The sequence below is a fragment of the Mesoplodon bidens genome (genome assembly GCF_964165515.1).
Source record: "Mesoplodon bidens genome assembly, contig: HAP1_SCAFFOLD_117, whole genome shotgun sequence".
NCBI classification, from domain to species: Eukaryota; Metazoa; Chordata; class Mammalia; order Artiodactyla; family Ziphiidae; genus Mesoplodon; species Mesoplodon bidens.
In genome coordinates, this window is record NW_027671384.1 from 1251160 (window position 1) to 1266970 (window position 15811).

Below are 15811 nucleotides of genomic sequence, written 5' to 3' on the forward strand. Positions count from 1 at the left end.
ACTTTGTGTCCATACGTTTGTTCTCTACCTCTGTGTCTCTATTTCTGCCCTGCAAACCAGTTCATCTGTACCATTTTTCTAGGTTCCACATATAGGCATTAATATACAATATTTGTTTTTCTCTTTCTGACTTACTTCACTCTGTATGACAGTCGCTAGATCCATTAACTTCTCTACAAATGACCCAGGTTCATTCCTTTTTATGGCTGAGCAATATTCCATTTTATATATGTACCACATCTTTATCCATTTGTCTGTCTGTGGGCATTTAGGTTGCTTCCATTACCTGGCTATTGTAAATAGTGCTGCAATGAACATTGTGGTGAATGTGTCTCTGTGATTTATGGTTTTCTCTGGGTAAATGCCCAGAAGTGGGATTGCTGGATCCTATGGTAATTCGCTTTTTAGTTTTTTTAAAGGAACCTCCATACTGTTCTCCTTAGTGACTGTATCAATTTACATTCCCACCAATAGTGGAAGAGGGTTCCTTTTGTCCACACCCTCCCCAGAATTTGTTGTTTGTAGATTATCTGATGATGCCGATTCTAACAGGTGTGAGGTCTTACCTCATTGTAGTTTTGATTTGCATTTCTCTAATAATTAGTGATGTTGAGCAGCTTTTCATGTGCGTCTTGGCCATCTCTGTGTCTTCTTTGAAGAAACGTCTATTTAGATCTTCTGCCCATTTTTGTATTGGGTTGTTTGTTTTATTAATATTAAGCTGCATGAGCTGTTTATATATAGTGGAGATTAAACCTTTGTCCACTGATTCTTTTGTGAACGTTTTCGCCCATTCTGAGGGTTGCCTTTTTCCATTCCCGTTTTTTTAACAAAGAAAGAAAGAAAGCAAAAGAAGCAGAACACTAATGTGCGTGAAATATGCCTCTTGAAACTGTCGTTTTGAAATATGGACGTCTTTTGAATTTTTTGGTCTATATATGACCCCAGGATTTGTTTTCAGGGCAGGTGTCATTTACAGGCCTGTAATGATTTGAAATATCCACTGACCATTAGCGCTGGGATTAAAGCTGCTGTTGTGTGAAACGGCCACAAGGTGGCAGCAGTTCTCCCTTACCAAATCTGGTTACTAGGGCAGCAGAGCCTCAATGGAAGTCGCGTTCTAGATTGGAATGTAGAATGGAATGTGCCAGGAGAAAGCCCCTCAAGTTTGTCTCCCTACTTCTTGTTTGTGTTTTTAATTTAATTTTTTATTTTTTATTACATCAAGTTTGAGTACGTTTAGCTTGTTGTAGGTGTGCAAGAGGTGGTTCTTTTACACATATACACATGTCTGTTCTTCCTGGGATCCTTTTCCCATGTACGTTATGACAGAATGTTGGGTAGTCTTCTCTTGGTACTCCGTAGGTCTTTGGTGATTATATACGTCTACTGTGTTTGTATATGTCTGTTAACGCCAATATCGTAATGAATTCAATCTTCACACCTTTCCTTTCGTGAACCATAAGTTTGTTTAATGAATCTGTGATTGCCCTTCTCCGTGGAAATATCTGCCCTGGTATCAATTTATACGTAACACCTATAAGTGATATGATGTGATATGTGTCTTTCACTTTCTGACTTACTCCAAGTCACGTGATTACCTCTAGACTCATCTAGGGTGCTGCAAATGGCATTGTGTCCTTTTATTCCTTGGCGAATATTCTGTCTTAGCGAGGTCCATTTTCTGCAATGTGATTCCCTGAGGGCTGAGGATTAGCTGACCTGGGCAGCCTGACCCTGCCGGCAAGCCCTCCCCAGGTGTGCCTGGGTTGAGGTCAATATAAACAGCACTCCAGGCAGCAATAGCCCCTGCAGCTGTGCCTGACTCCATATTCTCTGCCCCGTCAGCAGTCTCGGGGCTGTGCTGGTGGGAGGGTGTGAGGGTCCACGCCTTTGTGGGTGGCCCGGTGTGAGTGGGGCTCTGCTGGACTTTCTGCAGGAGTTGCCAGGCTGCCACCTGTAAAGAAGAGGATGTGTCACACATAACTTCCACTGGAATATCTCTCCGGGCTGAGGTGAGTAAGGAAAAAAAGGAGTGGGGGCCGGGACAGGAGGGGTATCTCAGGCAGGACAATGGAAAGCTTCCAGAAGAGCGCCCGTGGCCATGACCATCCTGGCTGGCCTGCAGGCACCAAGTTGGCCTGCGTGCTGTCGCTGGTGTGGCTCCACGGCCCTTCCTCTAGGCTTTCAAGCCCTTGTACATATTCAGGTGTTTCACCTGGGAAGGGTGGGAACATTTCAGCAGCAGCTGGTCTGGGGCTCAGCTCACGTTTACTCACAGAGGCCTTGGCACGGTCCCCCAGCTTTGCAATAGGGATGCTCCTTGCGTGGGCGGGCGGGGCTGCTGGCTGTATGGAGATGATTCCCCACCTCTGACCAATTTCAGAATTGTTTACCACTGGAGCAAGTGCCTTGGTAGTGTTTTCCTCTGTATAACTGTTAGGTTCAGGTTTTTTTTTCTTTTTTGGGTCAAGTTAGATTTTATTCCTCTTTTATGTATTTATAGATATAAGCATGGAAATAATTCATTCTTATAAATACATCAGTGTGAATGGAAGAACTTTTTTTCTGTTTTATTTTTAAAAATTTTGAAATTTAATTTTATTTATTTTTTTATACATTAGGTTATTATTAGTTATCTATTTTATGCATATACATGTATACAAGTCAATCCCAATCTCCCAACTCATCCCACCACCACCACCCCATGGCTTCCCCCACTTTGTGTCCATACGTTTGTTCTCTACCTCTGTGTCTCTATTTCTGCCCTGCAAACCAGTTCATCTGTACCATTTTTCTAGGTTCCACATATAGGCATTAATATACAATATTTGTTTTTCTCTTTCTGACTTACTTCACTCTGTATGACAGTCTCTAGATCCATCAACTTCTCTACAAATGACCCAGTTTCATTCCTTTTTATGGCTGAGTAATATTCCATTTTATATATGTACCACATCTTTATCCATTCGCCTGTCTGTGGGCATTTAGGTTGCTTCAATTACCTGGCTATTGTAAATAGTGCTGCAATGAACATTGTGGTCAATGTGTCTTTGTGATTTATGGTTTTCTCTGGGTATATGCCCAGAAGTGGGATTGATGGATCCTATGGTAATTCTCTTTTTTGTTTTTTAAAGGAACCTCCATACTGTTCTCCATAGTGACTGTATCAATTTACATTCCCACCAATAGCGGAAGAGGGTTCCTTTTGTCCACACCCTCCCCAGAATTTGTTGTTTGTAGATTATCTGATGATGCCGATTCTCACAGGTGTGAGGTCTTACCTCATTGTAGTTTTGATTTGCATTTCTCTAATAATTAGTGATGTTGAGCAGCTTTTCATGTGCGTCTTGGCCATCTCTGTGTCTTCTTTGAAGAAACGTGTATTTAGATCTTCTGCCCATTTTTGTATTGGGTTGTTTGTTTTATTAATATTAAGCTGCATGAGCTGTTTATATATATTGGAGATTAAACCTTTGTCCATTGATTCGTTTGAGAACGTTTTCGCCCATTCTGAGGGTTGACTTTTTCCATTCCCGTTTTTTTAACAAAGAAAGAAAGAAAGCAAAAGAAGCAGAACACTACTGTGCGTGAAATATGCCTCTTGAAACTGTCGTTTTGAAATATGGACGTCTTTTGAATTTTTTGGTCGATATATGACCCCAGGATTTGTTTTCAGGGCAGGTGTCATTTACAAGCCTGTAATGATTTGGAATATCCACTGACCATTAGCGCTGGGATTAAAGCTGCTGTTGTGTGAAACGGCCACAAGGTGGCAGCAGTTCTCCCTTACCAAATCTGGTTACTATGGCAGCAGAGCCTCAATGGAAGTCGCGTTCTAGATTAGAATGTAGAACGGAATGTGCCAGGAGAAAGCCCCTCAAGTGTGTCTCACTACTTCTTGTTCGTGTTTTTAATTTAATTTTTTATTTTTTATTACAGCAAGTTTGAGTACAACGTTTAGCTTGTTGTAGGTGTGCAAGAGGTGGTTCTTTTACACATGTACATATGTCTGTTCTTCCTGGGATCCTTTTCCCATGTACGTTATGAGAGAATGTTGAGTAGTCTTCTCTTGGTACTCCGTAGGTCTTTGGTGATTATATACGTCTTCTGTGTTTGTATATATCTGTTAACCCTAATATCGTAAAGAATTCAATCCTCACACCTTTCCTTTGGTGAACCATAAGTTGGTTTAATGAATCTGTGATTGCCCTTCTCCGTGGAAATATCTGCCCTGGTATCAATATATAGGTAACACCTATAAGTGATATGATATGATATGTGTCTTTCACTTTCTGACTTACTCCAAGTCACGTGATTACCTCTAGATTCATCTACGGTGCTGCAAATGGCATTGTGTCCTTTTTTCCCTTGGCGAATATTCTGTCTTAGCGAGGTCCATTTTCTGCAATGTGATTCCCTGAGGGCTGAGGATTAGCTGACCTGGGCAGCCTGACCCTGCCGGCAAGCCCTCCCCAGGTGTGCCTGGGTTGAGGTCAATATAAACAGCACTCCAGGCAGCAATAGCCCCTGCAGCTGTGCCTGACTCCATATTCTCTGCCCCGTCAGCAGTCTCGGGTATGTGCTGGTGGGAGGGTGTGAGGGTCCACGGCTTTGTGGGTGACCCGGTGTCAGTGGGGCTCTGCTGGACTTTCGGCAGGAGTTGCCAGGCTGCCACCTGTAAAGAAGAGGATGTGTCACCCATAACTTCCACTGGTATATCTCTCCGGGCTGAGGTGAGTAAGGAAAAAAAGGAGTGGGTGCCGGGACAGGAGGGGTATCTCAGGGAGGGCAATGGAAAGCTTCCAGAAGAGCGCCCGTGGCCAGGACCATCCTGGCTGACCTGCAGGCACCAAGTTGGCCTGCGTGCTGTCGCTGGTGTGGCTCCACGGCCCTTCCTCTAGGCTTTCAAGCCCTTGTACATATTCAGGTGTTTCACCTGGGAAGGGTGGGAACTGTTCAGCAGCATCTGGCCTGGGGCTCAGCTCACGTTTACTCACAGAGGCCTCGGCACGGTCTCCCAGCTTTGCAATAAGGACGCTCCTTGCGTGGGCGGGCGGGGCTGCTGGCTGTATGGGAGATGATTCCCCACCTCTGACCAAGTTCAGAATTGTTTACCACTGGAGCAAGTGCCTTGGTAGTGTTTTCCTCTGTATAACTGTTAGGTTCAGTTTTTTTTTTCTTTTTTGGTTCAAGTTAGATTTTATTCCTCTTTTATGTATTTATAGATATAAGCATGGAAATAATTCATTCTTATAAATACATCAGTGTGAAGGGAAGAACTTTTTCTGTTTTATTTTTACATTTTATATTTAAAAATTTTGAAATTTAATTTTATTTATTTTTTTATACAGTAGGTTATTATTAGTTATCTATTTTATGCATAGACATGTATACAGGTCAATCCCAATCTCCCAACTCATCCCACCACCACCACCCCATGGCTTCCCCCACTTTGTGTCCATAAGTTTGTTCTCTACCTCTGTGTCTCTATTTCTGCCCTGCAAACCAGTTCATCTGTACCATTTTTCTAGGTTCCATATATAGGCATTAATATAGAATATTTGTTTTTCTCTTTCTGACTTACTTCACTCTGTATGACAGTCTCTAGATCCATCATCTTCTCTACAAATGACCCAGTTTCATTCCTTTTTATGGCTGAGTAATATTCCATTTTATATATGTACCACATCTTTATCCATTGGCCTATCTGTGGGCATTTAGGTTGCTTCCATTACCTGGCTATTGTAAATAGTGCTGCTATGAACATTGTGGTGAATGTGTCTTTGTGATTTATGGTTTTCTCTGGGTATATGCCCAGAAGTGGGATTGCTGGATCCTATGGTAATTCTCTTTTTAGTTTTTTAAAGGAACCTCCATACTGTTCTCCATAGTGACTGTATCAATTTACATTCCCACCAATAGCGGAAGAGGGTTCCTTTTGTCCACACCCTCCCCAGAATTTGTTGTTTGTAGATTATCTGATGATGCCGATTCTAACAGGTGTGAGGTCTTACCTCATTGTAGTTTTGGTTTGCATTTCTCTAATAATTAGTGATGTTGAGCAGCTTTTCATGTGCGTCTTGGCCATCTCTGTGTCTTCTTTGAAGAAACGTCTATTTAGATCTTCTGCCCATTTTTGTATTGGGTTGTTTGTTTTATTAATATTAAGCTGCATGAGCTGTTTATATATATTGGAGATTAAACCTTTGTCCATTGATTCGTTTGTGAACGTTTTCGCCCATTCTGAGGGTTGCCTTTTTCCATTCCCGTTTTTTAACAAAGAAAGAAAGAAAGCAAAAGAAGCAGAACACTAATGTGCGTGAAATATGCCTCTTGAAACTGTCGTTTTGAAATATGGACGTCTTTTGAATTTTTTGGTCGATATATGACCCCAGGATTTGTTTTCAGGGCAGGTGTCATTTACAGGCCTGTAATGATTTGGAATATCCACTGACCTTTAGCGCTGGGATTAAAGCTGCTGTTGTGTGAAACGGCCACAAGGTGGCAGCAGTTCTCCCTTACCCAATGTGGTTACTAGGGCAGCAGAGTCTCAATGGAAGTCGCATTCTAGATTGGAATGTAGAACGGAATGTGCCAGGAGAAAGCCCCTCAAGTGTGTCTCACTACTTCTTGGTCGTGTTTTTAATTTAATTTTTTATTTTTTATTACAGCAAGTTTCAGTAAAACGTTTAGCTTGTTGTAGGTGTGCAAGAGGTGGTTCTTTTACACATATACATATGTCTGTTCTTCCTGGGATCCTTTTCCCATGTACGTTATGAGAGAATGTTCAGTAGTCTTTCTTGGTACTCCGTAGGTCTTTGGTGATTATATACGTCTACTGTGTTTGTATATGTCTGTTAACCCCAATATCGTAATGAATTCAATCCTCACACCTTTCCTTTGGTGAACCATAAGTTGTTTAATGAATCTGTGATTGCCCTTCTCCGTGGAAATATCTGCCCTGGTATCAATTTATAGGTAACACCTATAAGTGATATGATATGATATGTGTCTTTCACTTTCTGACTTACTCCAAGTCACGTGATTACCTCGAGACTCATCTACGGTGCTGCAAATGGCATTGTGTTCTTTTTTTCCTTGGCGAATATTCTGTCTTAGCGAGGTCCATTTTCTGCAATGTGATTCCCTGAGGGCTGAGGATTAGCTGACCTGGGCAGCCTGACCCTGCCGGCAAGCCCTGCCTAGGTGTGCCTGGGTTGAGGTCAATATAAACAGCACTCCAGGCAGCAATAGCCCCTGCAGCTGTGCCTGACACCATATTCTCTGCCCCGTCAGCAGTCTCGGGGCTGTGCTGGTGGGAGGGTGTGAGTGTCCACGGCTATGTGGGTGGCCCGGTGTTAGTGGGGCTCTGCTGGACTTTCGGCAGGAGTTGCCAGGCTGCCACCTCTAAAGAAGAGGATGTGTCACCTATAACTTCCACTGGAATATCTCTCCGGGCTGAGGTGAGTAAGGAAAAAAAGGAGTGGGTGCCGGGACAGGAGGGGTATCTCTGGAAGGGCAATGGAAAGCTTCCAGAAGAGCGCCCGTGGCCAGGACCATCTTGGCTGACCTGCAGGCACCAAGTTGCCCTGCGTGCTGTCGCTAGTGTGGCTCCTCGGCCCTTCCTCTAGGCTTTCAAGCCCTTGTACATATTCAGGTGTTTCACCTGGGAAGGGTGGGAACAGTTCAGCTGCAGCTGGCCTGGGGCTCAGCTCACGTTTACTCACAGAGGCCTCGGCACGATCCCCCAGCTTTGCAATAAGGATGCTCCTTGCGTGGGCGGACGGGGCTGCTGGCTGTATGGGAGATGATTCTCCACCTCTGACCAATTTCAGAATTGTTTACCACTGGAGCAAGTGCCTTGGTAGTGTTTTCCTCTGTATAACTGTTAGGTTCGGTTTTTTTTTCTTTTTAGGTTCAAGTTAGATTTTATTCCTGTTTTATGTATTTATGGATATAAGCATGGAAATAATTCATTCTTATAAATACATCAGTGTGAATGGAAGAACTTTTTTTCTGTTTTATTTTTACATTTTATTTTTAAAAATTTTGAAATTTAATTTTATTTATTTTTTTTATACAGTAGGTTATTATTAGTTATCTATTTTATGCATATACATGTACACTGGTCAATCCCAATCTCCCAACTCATCCCACCACCACCACCCCATGGCTTCCCCCACTTTGTGTCCATACGTTTGTTCTCTACCTCTGTGTCTCTATTTCTGCCCTGCAAACCAGTTCATCTGTACCATTTTTCTAGGTTCCACATATAGGCATTAATATACAATATTTGTTTTTCTCTTTCTGACTTACTTCACTCTGTATGACAGTCTCTAGATCCATCAACTTCTCTACAAATGACCCAGTTTCATTCCTTTTTATGCCTGAGTAATATTCCATTTTATATATGTACCACATCTTTATCCATTCGCCGGTCTGTGGGCATTTAGTTTGCTTCCATTACCTGGCTATTGTAAATAGTGCTGCAATGAACATTGTGGTGAATGTGTCTCTGTGATTTATGGTTTTCTCTGGGTAAATGCCCAGAAGTGGGATTGCTGGATCCTATGGTAATTCGCTTTTTAGTTTTTTTAAAGGAACCTCCATACTGTTCTCCTTAGTGACTGTATCAATTTACATTCCCACCAATAGTGGAAGAGGGTTCCTTTTGTCCACACCCTCCCCAGAATTTGTTGTTTGTAGATTATCTGATGATGCCGATTCTAACAGGTGTGAGGTCTTACCTCATTGTAGTTTTGATTTGCATTTCTCTAATAATTAGTGATGTTGAGCAGCTTTTCATGTGCGTCTTGGCCATCTCTGTGTCTTCTTTGAAGAAACGTCTATTTAGATCTTCTGCCCATTTTTGTATTGGGTTGTTTGTTTTATTAATATTAAGCTGCATGAGCTGTTTATATATAGTGGAGCTTAAACCTTTGTCCACTGATACTTTTGTGAACGTTTTCGCCCATTCTGAGGGTTGCCTTTTTCCATTCCCGTTTTTTTAACAAAGAAAGAAAGAAAGCAAAAGAAGCAGAACACTAATGTGCGTGAAATATGCCTCTTGAACCTGTCGTTTTGAAATATGGACGTCTTTTGAATTTTTTGGTCTATATATGACCCCAGGATTTGTTTTCAGGGCAGGTGTCATTTACAGGCCTGTAATGATTTGAAATATCCACTGACCATTAGCGCTGGGATTAAAGCTGCTGTTGTGTGAAACGGCCACAAGGTGGCAGCAGTTCTCCCTTACCAAATCTGGTTACTAGGGCAGCAGAGCCTCAATGGAAGTCGCGTTCTAGATTGGAATGTAGAACGGAATGTGCCAGGAGAAAGCCCCTCAAGTTTGTCTCCCTACTTCTTGTTTGTGTTTTTAATTTAATTTTTTATTTTTTATTACATCAAGTTTGAGTACGTTTAGCTTGTTGTAGGTGTGCAAGAGGTGGTTCTTTTACACATATACATATGTCTGTTCTTCCTGGGATCCTTTTCCCATGTACGTTATGACAGAATGTTGGGTAGTCTTCTCTTGGTACTCCGTAGGTCTTTGGTGATTATATACGTCTACTGTGTTTGTATATGTCTGTTAACGCCAATATCGTAATGAATTCAATCTTCACACCTTTCCTTTCGTGAACCATAAGTTTGTTTAATGAATCTGTGATTGCCCTTCTCCGTGGAAATATCTGCCCTGGTATCAATTTATACGTAACACCTATAAGTGATATGATATGATATGTGTCTTTCACTTTCTGACTTACTCCAAGTCACGTGATTACCTCTAGACTCATCTAGGGTGCTGCAAATGGCATTGTGTCCTTTTATTCCTTGGCGAATATTCTGTCTTAGCGAGGTCCATTTTCTGCAATGTGATTCCCTGAGGGCTGAGGATTAGCTGACCTGGGCAGCCTGACCCTGCCGGCAAGCCCTCCCCAGGTGTGCCTGGGTTGAGGTCAATATAAACAGCACTCCAGGCAGCAATAGCCCCTGCAGCTGTGCCTGACTCCATATTCTCTGCCCCGTCAGCAGTCTCGGGGCTGTGCTGGTGGGAGGGTGTGAGGGTCCACGGCTTTGTGGGTGGCCCGGTGTGAGTGGGGCTCTGCTGGACTTTCTGCAGGAGTTGCCAGGCTGCCACCTGTAAAGAAGAGGATGTGTCACACATAACTTCCACTGGAATATCTCTCCGGGCTGAGGTGAGTAAGGAAAAAAAGGAGTGGGGGCCGGGACAGGAGGGGTATCTCAGGCAGGACAATGGAAAGCTTCCAGAAGAGCGCCCGTGGCCATGACCATCCTGGCTGGCCTGCAGGCACCAAGTTGGCCTGCGTGCTGTCGCTGGTGTGGCTCCACGGCCCTTCCTCTAGGCTTTCAAGCCCTTGTACATATTCAGGTGTTTCACCTGGGAAGGGTGGGAACATTTCAGCAGCAGCTGGTCTGGGGCTCAGCTCACGTTTACTCACAGAGGCCTTGGCACGGTCCCCCAGCTTTGCAATAGGGATGCTCCTTGCGTGGGTGGGCGGGGCTGCTGGCTGTATGGGAGATGATTCCCCACCTCTGACCAATTTCAGAATTGTTTACCACTGGAGCAAGTGCCTTGGTAGTGTTTTCCTCTGTATAACTCTTAGGATCAGTTTTTTTTTTTCTTTTTTGGTTCAAGTTAGATTTTATTCCTCTTTTAGGTATTTATAGATATAAGGATGGAAATAATTCATTCTTATAAATACATCAGTGTGAATGGAAGAACTTTTTTTCTGTTTTATTTTTAAAAATTTTGAAATTTAGTTTTATTTATTTTTTTTATACATTAGGTTATTATTAGTTATCTATTTTATGCATATACATGTATACAAGTCAATCCCAATCTCCCAACTCATCCCACCACCACCACCCCATGGCTTCCCCCACTTTGTGTCCATACGTTTGTTCTCTACCTCTGTGTCTCTATTTCTGCCCTGCAAACCAGTTCATCTGTACCATTTTTCTAGGTTCCACATATAGGCATTAATATACAATATTTGTTTTTCTCTTTCTGACTTACTTCACTCTGTATGACAGTCGCTAGATCCATTAACTTCTCTACAAATGACCCAGGTTCATTCTTTTTATGGCTGAGCAATATTCCATTTTATATATGTACCACATCTTTATCCATTTGTCTCTCTGTGGGCATTTAGGTTGCTTCCATTACCTGGCTATTGTAAATAGTGCTGCAATGAACATTGTGGTGAATGTGTCTCTGTGATTTATGGTTTTCTCTGGGTATATGCCCAGAAGTGGGATTGATGGATCCTATGGTAATTCTCTTTTTAGGTTTTTAAAGCAACCTCCATACTGTTCTCCATAGTGACTGTATCAATTTACATTCCCACCAATAGCGGAAGAGGGTTCCTTTTGTCCACACCCTCCCAGAATTTGTTGTTTGTAGATTATCTGATGATGCCGATTCTAACAGGTGTGAGGTCTTACCTCATTGTAGTTTTGATTTGCATTTCTCTAATAATTAGTGATATTGAGCAGCTTTTCATGTGCGTCTTGGCCATCTCTCTGTCTTCTTTGAAGAAACGTCTATTTAGAACTTCTGCCCATTTTTGTATTGGGTTGTTTGTTTTATTCATATTAAGCTGCATGAGCTGTTTATATATATTGGAGATTAAACCTTTGTCCATTGATTCGTTTGTGAACATTTTTGCCCATTCTGAGGGTTGCCTTTTTCCATTCCCGTTTTTTTAACCAAGAAAGAAAGAAAGAAATCAAAAGAAGCAGAACACTAATGTGCGTGAAATATGCCTCTTGAAACTGTCGTTTTGAAATATGGACGTCTTTTGAATTTTTTGGTCGATATATGACCCCAGGATTTGTTTTCAGGGCAGGTGTCATTTACAGGCCTGTAATGATTTGGAATATCCACTGACCATTAGCGCTGGGATTAAAGCTGCTGTTGTGTGAAACGGCCACAAGGTGGCAGCAGTTCTCCCTTACCAAATCTGGTTACTAGGGCAGCAGAGCCTCAATGGAAGTCGCGTTCTAGATTGGAATGTAGAACGGAATGTGCCAGGAAAAGCCCCTCAAGTTTGTCTCACTACTTCTTGTTCGTGTTTTTAATTTAATTTATTATTTTTTGTTACAGCAAGTTTGAGTACAACGTTTAGCTTGTTGTAGGTGTGCAAGAGGTGGTTCTTTTACACATATACATATGTCTGTTCTTCCTGTGATCCTTTTCACATGTACGTTATGACAGAATGTTGAGTAGTCTTCTCTTGGTACTCCGTAGGTCTTTGGTGATTATATAAGTCTACTGTGTTTGTATATATCTGTTAACCCCAATATCGTAATGAATTCAATCTTCACACCTTTCCTTTCGTGAACCATAAGTTTGTTTAATGAATCTGTGATTGCCCTTCTCCGTGGAAATATCTGCCCTGGTATCAATTTATAGGTAACACCTATAAGTGATATGATATGATATGTGTCTCTCACTTTCTGACTTACTCCGAGTCACGTGATTACCTCTAGACTCATCTAGGGTGCTGCAAATGGCATTGTGTCCTTTTATTCCTTGGCGAATATTCTGTCTTAGCGAGGTCCATTTTCTGTAATGTGATTCCCTGAGGGCTGAGGATTAGCTGACCTGGGCAGCCTGACCCTGCCGGCAAGCCCTCCCCAGGTGTGCCTGGTTTGAGGTCAATATAAACAACACTCCAGGCAGCAATAGCCCCTGCAGCTGTGCCTGACTCCATATTCTCTGCCCCGTCAGCAGTCTCGGGGCTGTGCTGGTGGGAGGGTGTGAGGGTCCACGGCTTTGTGGGTGGCCCGGTGTGAGTGGGGCTCTGCTGGACTTTCTGCAGGAGTTGCCAGGCTGCCACCTTTAAATAAGAGGATGTGTCACCCATAACTTCCACTGGAATATCTCTCCGGGCTGAGGTGAGTAAGGAAAAAAAGGAGTGGGGGCCGGGACAGGAGGGGTATCTCAGGCAGGACAATGGAAAGCTTCCAGAAGAGCGCCCGTGGCCATGACCATCCTGGCTGGCCTGCAGGCACCAAGTTGGCCTGCGTGCTGTCGCTGGTGTGGCTCCACGGCCCTTCCTCTAGGCTTTCAAGCCCTTGTACATATTCAGGTGTTTCACCTGGGAAGGGTGGGAACATTTCAGCAGCAGCTGGTCTGGGGCTCAGCTCACGTTTACTCACAGAGGCCTTGGCACGGTCCCCCAGCTTTGCAATAGGGACGCTCCTTGCGTGGGTGGGCGGGGCTGCTGGCTGTATGGGAGATGATTCCCCACCTCTGACCAATTTCAGAATTGTTTACCACTGGAGCAAGTGCCTTGGTAGTGTTTTCCTCTGTATAACTCTTAGGATCAGTTTTTTTTTTCTTTTTTGGTTCAAGTTAGATTTTATTCCTCTTTTAGGTATTTATAGATATAAGGATGGAAATAATTCATTCTTATAAATACATCAGTGTGAATGGAAGAACTTTTTTTCTGTTTTATTTTTTAAAATTTTGAAATTTAGTTTTATTTATTTTTTTATACATTAGGTTATTATTAGTTATCTATTTTATGCATATACATGTACACAAGTCAATCCCAATCTCCCAACTCATCCCACCACCACCACCCCATGGCTTCCCCCACTTTGTGTCCATACGTTTGTTCTCTACCTCTGTGTCTCTATTTCTGCCCTGCAAACCAGTTCATCTGTACCATTTTTCTAGGTTCCACATATAGGCATTAATATACAATATTTGTTTTTCTCTTTCTGACTTACTTCACTCTGTATGACAGTCTCTAGATCCATCGATGTCTCTACAAATGACCCAGTTTCATTCCTTTTTATGGCTGAGTAATATTCCATTTTATATATGTACCACATCTTTATCCATTTGTCTCTCTGTGGGCATTTAGGTTGCTTCCATTACCTGGCTATTGTAAATAGTGCTGCAATGAACATTGTGGTGAATGTGTCTCTGTGATTTATGGTTTTCTCTGGGTATATGCCCAGAATTGGGATTGCTGGATCCTATGGTAATTCTCTTTTTAGTTTTTTAAAGGAACCTCCATACTGTTCTCCATAGTGACTGTATCAATTTACATTCCCACCAATAGCGGAAGAGGGTTCCTTTTGTCCACACCCTCCCAGAATTTGTTGTTTGTAGATTATCTGATGATGCCGATTCTAACAGGTGTGAGGTCTTACCTCATTGTAGTTTTGATTTGCATTTCTCTAATAATTAGTGATATTGAGCAGCTTTTCATGTGCGTCTTGGCCATCTCTCTGTCTTCTTTGAAGAAACGTCTATTTAGAACTTCTGCCCATTTTTGTATTGGGTTGTTTGTTTTATTCATATTAAGCTGCATGAGCTGTTTATATATATTGGAGATTAAACCTTTGTCCATTGATTCGTTTGTGAACATTTTTGCCCATTCTGAGGGTTGCCTTTTTCCATTCCCGTTTTTTTAACCAAGAAAGAAAGAAAGAAATCAAAAGAAGCAGAACACTACTGTGCGTGAAATATGCCTCTTGAAACTGTCGTTTTGAAATATGGACGTCTTTTGAATTTTTTGGTCGATATATGACCCCAGGATTTGTTTTCAGGGCAGGTGTCATTTACAGGCCTGTAATGATTTGGAATATCCACTGACCATTAGCGCTGGGATTAAAGCTGCTGTTGTGTGAAACGGCCACAAGGTGGCAGCAGTTCTCCCTTACCAAATCTGGTTACTAGGGCAGCAGAGCCTCAATGGAAGTCGCGTTCTAGATTGGAATGTAGAACGGAATGTGCCAGGAAAAGCCCCTCAAGTTTGTCTCACTACTTCTTGTTCGTGTTTTTAATTTAATTTATTATTTTTTATTACAGCAAGTTTGAGTACAACGTTTAGCTTGTTGTAGGTGTGCAAGAGGTGGTTCTTTTACACATATACATGTGTCTGTTCTTCCTGTGATCCTTTTCACATGTACGTTATGACAGAATGTTGAGTAGTCTTCTCTTGGTACTCCGTAGGTCTTTGGTGATTATATACGTCTACTGTATTTGTATATATCTGTTAACCCCAATATCGTAATGAATTCAATCCTCACACCTTTCCTTTGGTGAACCATAAGTTTGTTTAATGAATCTGTGATTGCCCTTCTCCGTGGAAATATCTGCCCTGGTATCAATTTATAGGTAACACCTATAAGTGATATGATATGATATGTGTCTTTCACTTTCTGACTTACTCCAAGTCACGTGATTACCTCGAGTCTCCTCTACGGTGCTGCAAATGGCATTGTGTCCTTTTTTTCCTTGGCGAATATTCTGTCTTAGCGAGGTCCATTTTCTGCAATGTGATTCCCTGAGGGCTGAGGATTAGCTGACCTGGGCAGCCTGACCCTGCCGGCAAGCCCTCCCAGGTGTGCCTGGGATGAGGTCAATATAAACAGCACTCCAGGCAGCAATAGCCCCTGCAGCTGTGCCTGACTCCATATTCTCTGCCCCGTCAGCAGTCTCGGGGCTGTGCTGGTGGGAGGGTGTGAGGGTCCATGGCTTTGTAGGTGGCCCGGTGTGAGTGGGGCTCTGCTGGACTTTCGGCAGGAGTTGCCAGGCTGCCACCTGTAAAGAAGAGGATGTGTCACCCATAACTTCCACTGAAATATCTCTCCGGGCTGAGGTGAGGAAGGAAAAAAAGGAGTGGGGGCCGGGACAGGAGGGGTATCTCAGGCAGGGCAATTGAAAGCTTCCAGAAGAACGCCCGTGGCCAGGACCATCCTGGCTGACCTGCAGGCACCAAGTTGGCCTGCGTGCTGTCGCTGGTGTGGCTCCACGGCCCTTCCT